The 8,856-nt window shown below is 40.0% G+C and overlaps 1 pseudogene; it reads left to right on the top strand.

Annotated features, from left to right (window-relative positions):
* The first annotated feature begins 5,528 nt into the window (after positions 1–5,528).
* Positions 5,529–7,968, top strand: LOC101588301 (annotated as a pseudogene).
* Positions 7,969–8,856: the final 888 nt, after the last annotated feature.

Below are 8,856 nucleotides of genomic sequence, written 5' to 3'. Positions count from 1 at the left end.
CAGTCTCCCAAGCATTGGGATTATAGGCCTGTGCCACCAAGCCCAGTCTCAATCACCGTCTTAGTGTGCCCCAGGGGTAGGGCCAGCACAGCACCGCAGGATCCAGTCCCTGCATCTACCTAAGCAGGTGCTTTAACCTGCTGAGCTATCTGGCTGACACTTTTCCCAGGCCTAAATTTGAACCTGCACCCTGTCCACTAGTTGTTGAATCCATGGCGGTGTTCAAAATGTTTGTGGCAGGGGTAGGGAGGTCAACCTCCAACCTCTGTGAGTCACTGCTTTATTTTAGGTTTCATAGGTAACTATTAATTCTGAACTTCATCATGTGAATTTGCAGGCATTTATTGTTAGTCATCTCAAAATAATTCTTGGCACATAGAAAACGCTCAGCATTTATTCAATATACAGTAGTAACAATCTCTTACCCTATTATAGGTCTTTAAAATATCTTTTCTTTCTTTCTTTCTTTCTTTTTTTCCCCCCCTGGAAACAGGGATTGAACTCAGGCCCTTGCACTTGCCAGGGAAGCACTTATTCCACTGAGCCATCTCCCCGGCCCTTCAAAATATCTTTGATGTAGGTTTTTATTAGATATTTTTATGACACTGGAGGGTCCTTTACATATATTCCTTTTTTTTTTTTTTTTCCGGAACCAGGGATTGAACTCAGGCCCTTGCGCTTGCCAAGGAAGCACTTATTCCACTGAGCCATCTCCCCGGCCCCTTTACACATATTCTTAAGAATGTTTTTCTAATTAAAAAAGTTTTTGTCTTGTTTTGTTTTTGTGGTTATGGGGATTGAATTGAGGGCCTTCTTACTGAACTATATTTCTATTCCGTTTTTATTTTGAAATAGAATCACATTGAGTTACTAGGCTGCTGAGACTGTGTTTGGGCTTGTCTTGCCTTAGCCTCTCAGGCTGCTAGTCACTGTTTTCCAGGGTTTATTATATCATTTCCAGTTGGATAGTAAACTTCAAGAATGTGATGAACACATCACATTTTCTTTTCTTTCTCCTCATACTGTACACTTCATTCATGAGTTGTACTGGGTATAAATTTAAGATTTTGAAACCATTGCCCATGTCATCCTGAACATGGTTATGAAGAATAAAGTGGAATCTGCATACAAAAATACAAGATCCCAGTGTGGTGGGGCATGCTTGCAGTCCCAATGGCTTGGGGGCTGGAAGCAGGAGGATTGGAAGTTCAAAGACAGACCAAGAAACTTAACCAGATGCTGTTTCAAACAAACAAACACTGAAAAGGGACAGGGATCAAGCTGAGCGGAAAAACCCTGGGTTCAATCCTCCACATCACATAAAAGAAAAAAAAAAGCAAGAAAAGAACTTTCATTGAATAACCACTACAAAGACAACAATATGCAATGTAGTAATTACTGAAACTGTCCTATTAATCAGTTTTGAAAGTGTCTTGTTATTATTTGTTTCTCAATAAAATTAATAAAAATATATTTATATAAAATATTTGAGTGGCAGTAACTGTAACTATGGCTTTGTATCCTGCAATACTCCCTTGCTGAACAATAGATGATTATCATTTTTCCCATGAAAAAAGAAAAGAACTTTCAATATTTAGCTTCCACATCATAGAAAACATTGCTGATGTTCCCTCAAGTGTTGTTATAATCTTTTTTAAGGTTTTTCTTCTTTCAGTACACTTTAACCTGGGCACTGACGCTACTGGCCACTTCACTGTGTCAGATTCCAGGCTTTGGTTGTGCTCTCCAGGCTGACAGCATCTAGGAAGATGCACTACCTGCCTTACCAGGACCCAAGCTGTACTTTAGCCTTGTACACACTTGTTATGGTATTTAGTCTTGTTTTGCATGAATGCTAGATTCCTTGGTGTTTTTTTTAACCATGTTATAGTTCACTTTTATTTTTCCAAATTAAGTTGTAATGTACTTTTTTCTAATAGGTATAGATTCATTAGGCAGCTAATTCAAAGTTAAGGAGAAGGCCTAAATGAACTCATTCAAGTTCTTAGTGATGTGGGGAATGTCCATGATATCCCATTATGGGAAAACAGCAGATACCAATGCATGATGGTCTCTGTTCACTGTCTTTTTGCCACTGGTAGATGTGTGGCTTTAAACAAGTTACTGATACTCTGTCTTAGTTTCCTTAAATGTGTACAGCAGCAGGTACCTCAAAGGTCTCATGTGAGGGTTAAGAGTGATGCTTTTCAGTCCTTCACAAACCAAAAGTTCCTCCTCCACTTTCTGCAGTGCTCTCCCTGGACTCTCCTTTCCTTCCTACATCTGTTGAGCTAGTCTTCTCCAGTGGGAATATGGGTCCAGCTCTTCTTCCTCTCCAAAATACAAACAGAAGCATAAGTAGTTCTTTTATCTCCCCAAATCTGGACAAGCCAAATAGTTCAGTTGATTAAAGCATCTGCAAGCAGGTGCAGGGCCTGAGGGTTCAATCCCCAGGCCTGCTGAGCCGGCCCTGCCCCTGAAGTGTGCTGAGAGGGCGATCGAGACTGGGCCTGGTGGCGCACGCCTGTAATCCTAACTCCTGGGAGGCTGTAAATAGGAGACTCGCTTCGAGTTCAATCTAGTAGTGAGACCCTGAACACCCTGTAGACTCTTTCTTAAAATACAAACAAAACAAAAACAAAAACTCCCCAAATCCACCAGGAACTTTCCCTTTAAGTGTCCTACTTTTGCTTGCTTGCCTCTTCATCTGAGCAACATCGTATCTTTTATTTTTTATTTTTTGTTTTTTATTTTTTTCTGTATTTTAGAGAAGGGTCTACAAAGCATTCAGGGTCTCACTACTAGGTTGGACTTGTAGTGATTCTCCTGTTTACAGCCTCCCAAGTGCTAGGATGACAGGTGCGCGCCACCATGTCCAGTCTCAATTGATGTCTCAGTGTGCTCTGGGGGCTGGGCGGCACAGCAGGCCCTGGGAGCGAACCCTAGTTCCTGCACCTGCTTGCAGGAGCTTTAATCTGTTGAGATATTTGGCCAGCCCTTTTTTTTAAACAACATGTCTTATTGGCTTCTGCAACTTAGAAGTCTTGGGCAGGATGTGGCACAAAGTAAGTGTTTGGGAAATAGAATCTTGAACTATATTAAATGACAATTTTTAGTAGAGTAACACTAAGAAACTTAGAATGAGTAAGTTTATTTAATTTGGTTTTTTTCTTCATGTATATTCTATATTTTAGAAGCTTATTTTAGTGTTTGAAGCTGCCTAGTTTTAGGATGTTAATGTGAATGTTAAGTAACTTTCCTGATTTATAGATACACTTTGAATGATCTTCTAATTTTATATAATGTACACATTTGCAGTACATAATGATTATGTTTATCATGGGGGATGGTACACAGACAGTATATAACTCATCTTTATTATTTTTTCATCTCCTATGCCTCCTTTTTCTCCCTGCCTCTTCTGGCTCTTGGACCCTGTTGCAAATGCTTTATTTCCATTGTATTTGTTTTAATTCTTTTTTTTTTTTCATTCCCTTATGATAAAAGCTCAGGATGTCCAGAATAGCATGCAGGTGACAACTTAAACTGGTTGTATAGGAGGATAAATACTGGGAAAAGAAAATCTACTGTGCACATGTACAGTGTTGATTTAAATAGGATCATGCTTTGAAATGTACAGAAGAGTTATACTTTGTGTCTTGGTAATTTTATGTAGAGTAAATTTTTACAGGCTATTTTGGGTCGTACTACAATGATATGAGTAGCTATGTGGGATTATTCTCACTTAAAGGATCTTTTGTTCTGATTGCCACTTCAGTCTCAACCAAGCAGAACTGTATGAAACACTAAAGCTGAAAAGATGTCTCCTACATGTCACTTGTCCCGGCTAGCTGCTGTGTGAATCCTGCAGCAGCACCAGGGCCAATGATGGATGATCTTGTGTTAGTCCCTCGAGCAGCAGGAGGTGCAACAGATTTGCATGCTGTTCAGAGAGTTGTGCATACCACTGCCTTTACAGCAAGATGGAGGGAGTGACTGAAGCTGGAAATTAATCACATGTGCTGGGCTAAGACAAACCTGGCCCCTAGAACACAGAGAGCTCCCCAAGCCATGTAAACAAGCTGTTCCAGCAGCCAAACAGGTGACTAAACAGAGAGGTTGAAACTGACATCAACCTCCTGAGAGTATAAATAAATGCTCTGAAGTCCTTGGGCAGCTCCTCTCCCCCATCTGGATAGCGGGCTCCACCTGACCTCAGCTTTTGTCCCTTATCTTTATTTCTTTATCCTCTCACTGTTTTTCCCTGGGAACATCAAGAGGATGCTGGTTCATGGCAAAGGGCACCAAATTAGGATCCAGGTGAAGACCAACAGTGGTGAAGGGATGCTTCTCATTGTGTACCCAATGGGAAGAGAAGAGCGTGTGTAGGGTCCATGTTCAGCACAGGTGTATGTCGGTATTGGTATTTCATCAGTTGTAAAACTGGGAGGAAAAAATTCACTAGGACTTTAAAAAATAGGCCTAGAAGAAGCCAAAAGGGAAAAGGTTTAGGCATGGGGCAGAATCTCAAGAACCACAGATGTATATAGAAATGTTTGCTATATTTTTGGTTCCATTTTTTAACTTTTATTTTTTAAGACCAACCCAAAGGATTTGCTTGGAGTACTGTTTTAAAATCAAGATCAGAGCAGAGGATGCAGCAACAGCCCCAATAGAGCTTAAACCCTCTAGCTTTGCTCAATCAAATAAGGAACAAAATATGGGAAATAAAAAGGGAAATTCTTTTGAATTGTACACAGCTGGCTTGGAGCCACATGGAGGGGGGCATGCAGACTGGGTACCAGGGCCTCGCACCCTCTTGTCTGAAGCAGGCTCAGATGAGATTTGCTTGCTGTCCATGAGCCCTTGCCTTCTGCCCAGCCTTGGATGCTGGAGCACACTGCAGACAAAAAGCCTGGTGCCCAAGCCTGGCAGGTACAACCAGGCTACCCCCCACCACTGTGTGTGCTTCTTGCACTGAAAGTTTATATGGTGCTGCAATGCCTGTGCTTAGGGTCCTGGGAACAGTGGGACATCCAGTGGCCAGAGTGGGAACAGCAGCTGTGCACCAAGTGCCTAACCACAGCCATTGCTGCAGAGGCAACCAACATGTCCCCTGGGGAGTGGGAGGTGTGAGCAGTGGAGCCCATCTCAGCTAATGAGTCAGGCCAGGAGCCACAGTCAGCAGGGAAGCTCACCTAGCCCCAAGGTGCTGGAGTGGAAGTTTCAGCCTGAGGCAGGAGCTCAAACACCAAAAAAAATAAAAAAGTTATGACTCAGTTTATTTAAAACACTGTTCAAAGCTCCCCAGACTCTCATATCATTCAATTTGCCATTCTGGCCTTGGAAAAAATTGGCAAATCTAGAAATAAGGAAAAGGGGAGAGAGATTCAAGCTGGTAAGTGGAGACCTGAGCTGAGAACCGCCAGCCAGGACTACAGAGGGGCAAAAGCAATCTGTGACACGACCTACTTTGGATTTGTGAGAGTATTAGGTTTCTTTGAGCAGTTCTTCAACAGGACTTAAAAATGGCATCCAAATAAGAAATAATGAGTAACCAGAGATTTAGGTGTTTTTCAAAGTACCCTAGGTTCTGGGAAATGCCAGGAAAGGATCAAAAAGTCAAAATTGACAAGCGATTTTGAGCCGTGTTTCATGACAAAAAATTCAAATTGAACTATGCTGTTGATAAAAGAGGATGGCCCATCAACCACAGAACTACTGAGGACTTGAAATGTTTCTATGACCTTTCTGATTCTGATTCTGATCTCTCTGATGAAAATAACAAAGCACTGAATCAACAGAAAATGAAGAAAAACCATCAAAAAAAGAAAGAGATTCAAAAAATGTGATTGAGAGGGGAAAAGGAAACCAAGAAAATTAATCGAAAGGATCTTGGAAACATAAATGACACGTAATTTTAAAAGAATCAAGGAAACAAAAAAAAAACTTGTGTAAATTTGAGAAGATAGATTTACAAATGAGAAGGACAGCAAAGAACTTACACAAAAAAAGTACAAAAGAGGAAAAAAAGCATTATTGAATATAGGAAAGACACTATTCCCAAAGGAAAACTGAAGACAGACCCAAGTGCCTCTAAAATTGTGAAATCTCCTGAGATCAGTTGCTCTAAGACAAAGGGAGAAAAGCAATCAGCAGTTCCTTTCATCATAGCAAGAGATGGTGATGGAAACATGTCTGACAAAGACGTTCTGGAGGAAGATTCAGACAGTGCTGATGAAATAGGAAGTGATGAGGAATCTGAAGATGAAATCACAGGTGGTGGTAGAGTGTCAGCTGATGATGGAAGTGAAGATGCAGAAGACAGTGAGGAGGAGGATGAAAGTGACAGCGGCCCTGATCTTGCCAAGGGTAAAAGAAATATAGAAACTAGTTCTGAAGAGGAAGATGACTTGGAAGATAGTTTTCCAGAAGAGCCTGGTTTTGAACATGCTTGGAGAGACTTAGATAAAGATGCTCCTCAAGCTGATGAGATCCCATGGACTGGCATAGATTAAAGGCAAAAGATTTACTAGCTTTGTTCAACTCATTTAAGCCTAAAGGAGGTGTTATATTTTCTGTAGAGATATATTCTTCAGAGTTCAGGAAGGAGAGGATAAAGGAAGAGCAAGTCCAAGGACCGGTAGAGTTATTAGGCATTCCCACAGATGCTGCTGAAGAGGACTGGACATCTAGAGAAATAATGAGACTATCAGTTCAAACGACTGAAGTACTATTATGCATTAGTGGACTGTGATTCTCCTGAAGCAGCAAGTAAACTCTATGAAGATTGTGATGGCCCAGAATTTGAAAGTAGCTGGTTTTTTTTCAGAGATTTAAGGTTTATACAAGGTGATTTAAGGTGACTTGGATATAGCCTCAGAAGTGGATTTATCAGCATATAAAACAAAATATTTCACATCTGCTGCAGGGAACATCCACAGTGGAGTTCACTTGGGATGAGACTGACCATGAAAGACTCACAACACTCAACAGAAAATTTAAAAAGGAAGAACTTTTGGACATGAATTTTCAAGCCTACTTAGCTTCCTCTAGTGAGGATGAAGAGCTGATAGAAGAGGACCCCCAGGTAATGATGAAGTCAGTGGAGAAGAGGATGGGAAGACAAAAAATAGAAGGATGATGAACAGACTGCTACATAAAGGTAGCTTCTGCAGGTTATTCAAGAGAAAGAAAAGAAAATAACATGGAAATGGAAATTCAGTGAGTTCCAGGCCTTACAGAAAGTGCAGAAGAGATGGTAAAAAAACAAATTGGAAGGAAAAGATAAACTGATCCATTGGGAACAGTGTTTAGAAAAGAAGAAAGAGGGGGAAAAAAGCTGAAAAAGAAACAGAAGGCTGTTACAGAAGAGGCCAGTGAAGATGAACTTCCCCCTCATGTTGACTTGAATGACCCTTACTTTGTTCAGTAAGTTAAAAAAATAGGTTTAAAGAAAAAAAAAATCAGTGAAATCTGTAAAAGATGCTACAACCTCAGAGGAAGAAACCTGAATAGAAAGGCAAAAGGCTGAAATAGCTTTGCTTGTGATGGATGAGGAGGAGGAGAGCAAGGAACACTTCAGTTACAGCAGGACTGTGGAGCACCAGAACCTGAATGAAAAGAAGAAGAAACAGCTCATGCACAAGAAGGAATTATCAGAGGATGACTTGGAGGTCAACATTAGTGATGCACGATTTCAGGAGATGTATGCTTCCCACTTGTTCACAATTTGCATCCCTCAGATCCTAATTTCAAGAAGACAAAAGCTATGGAAAAAATCCTTGAGGAGAAACCCCAACAAAGAGAACAAGAAGAATAAGAAATGACTGAGACATAAAGAAGAAAGAGAGTGAGACTGAAAAAGTATCACGAAAGAAGTCTATTGACCCCGCCTTGTCAATGCTGATTAAATCTATAAAAAACAAAACAGAACAGTTTCAAGCAGGAAAAATACAAAGAGTCTGATGACCAGATATTTCTTTTTGGATTGAGAATGTACTCTAACATGTACAGAGACTGAAGAAAGGATAGTGGGAATAAAGTCATCTTTTCACATTAAGAAATCTTTTTCTGACCATAAAAAATTCCTTTTCATGTATTCTTGTACCTAATTGTGCATTATTACTTAAGTTACCTAAATTACAGGATTTATAGAGTACATATATTGTATGAAGTTCAGTTCTTACAAGTAGAAAGTTTAGAAATTAGCTTCTTAATAGACTGTTCTCAATTCTGTATAAAAATGCAGAGCAGTATTTACTTGTAAGTCTGTAAATGTTAAAGACAGTCTGAAAGTATGTATATGTCATACTTTCATTTCTCTGGAAGCAAGAAGCAGATTTAGATAACTATTAAAAATAATTTGTTTTTCTAGCCATGTAGAATGGAAGCCAGGAACTCTTTAGTATTTTATGGAATTAATTCATAAATAAAAGTTCAAAAATTCTAAAAAAAAAAAAAAAAAGAAATAAGGAAAAGTCATCCAAGGATTTTGAGTTTTCTGATTGCCTATTTGGTTCAACAGATTAAAAAATCATCCCAAAAGGGAGATGACTATTGAAGGAAAAATATTTAAAGGGCTTTTAGACACAGGTGCAAATGTTTCTGTTATTGCCCAGTACCACTGGCTAGAGCATGGCCTCTGAATGTGATCAGTACAGACCTACGGGGTGGTAGGGTTTCTCACCCTAGCAGAGGCTCTAAGTTACTAACCTGGAAGGAAGCAAAGACATTTCTCACCTTACATCCTCCCTCATAGACCAATGAATCTATCAGGTCATGTCATATTACAACACCCAGTTAACTGAGCCACAGGCAGTAATCCTAGCCTTTTCAAAATTTTATGGAGAGTGT

Source organism: Octodon degus, unplaced genomic scaffold (assembly GCF_000260255.1).
Source record: "Octodon degus isolate 3935 unplaced genomic scaffold, OctDeg1.0 scaffold00161, whole genome shotgun sequence".
Classification (NCBI taxonomy): Eukaryota; Metazoa; Chordata; class Mammalia; order Rodentia; family Octodontidae; genus Octodon; species Octodon degus.
The sequence above is the reverse complement of the archived record's forward strand: the minus strand, read 5'-3'. Positions and strand labels throughout refer to the sequence as shown.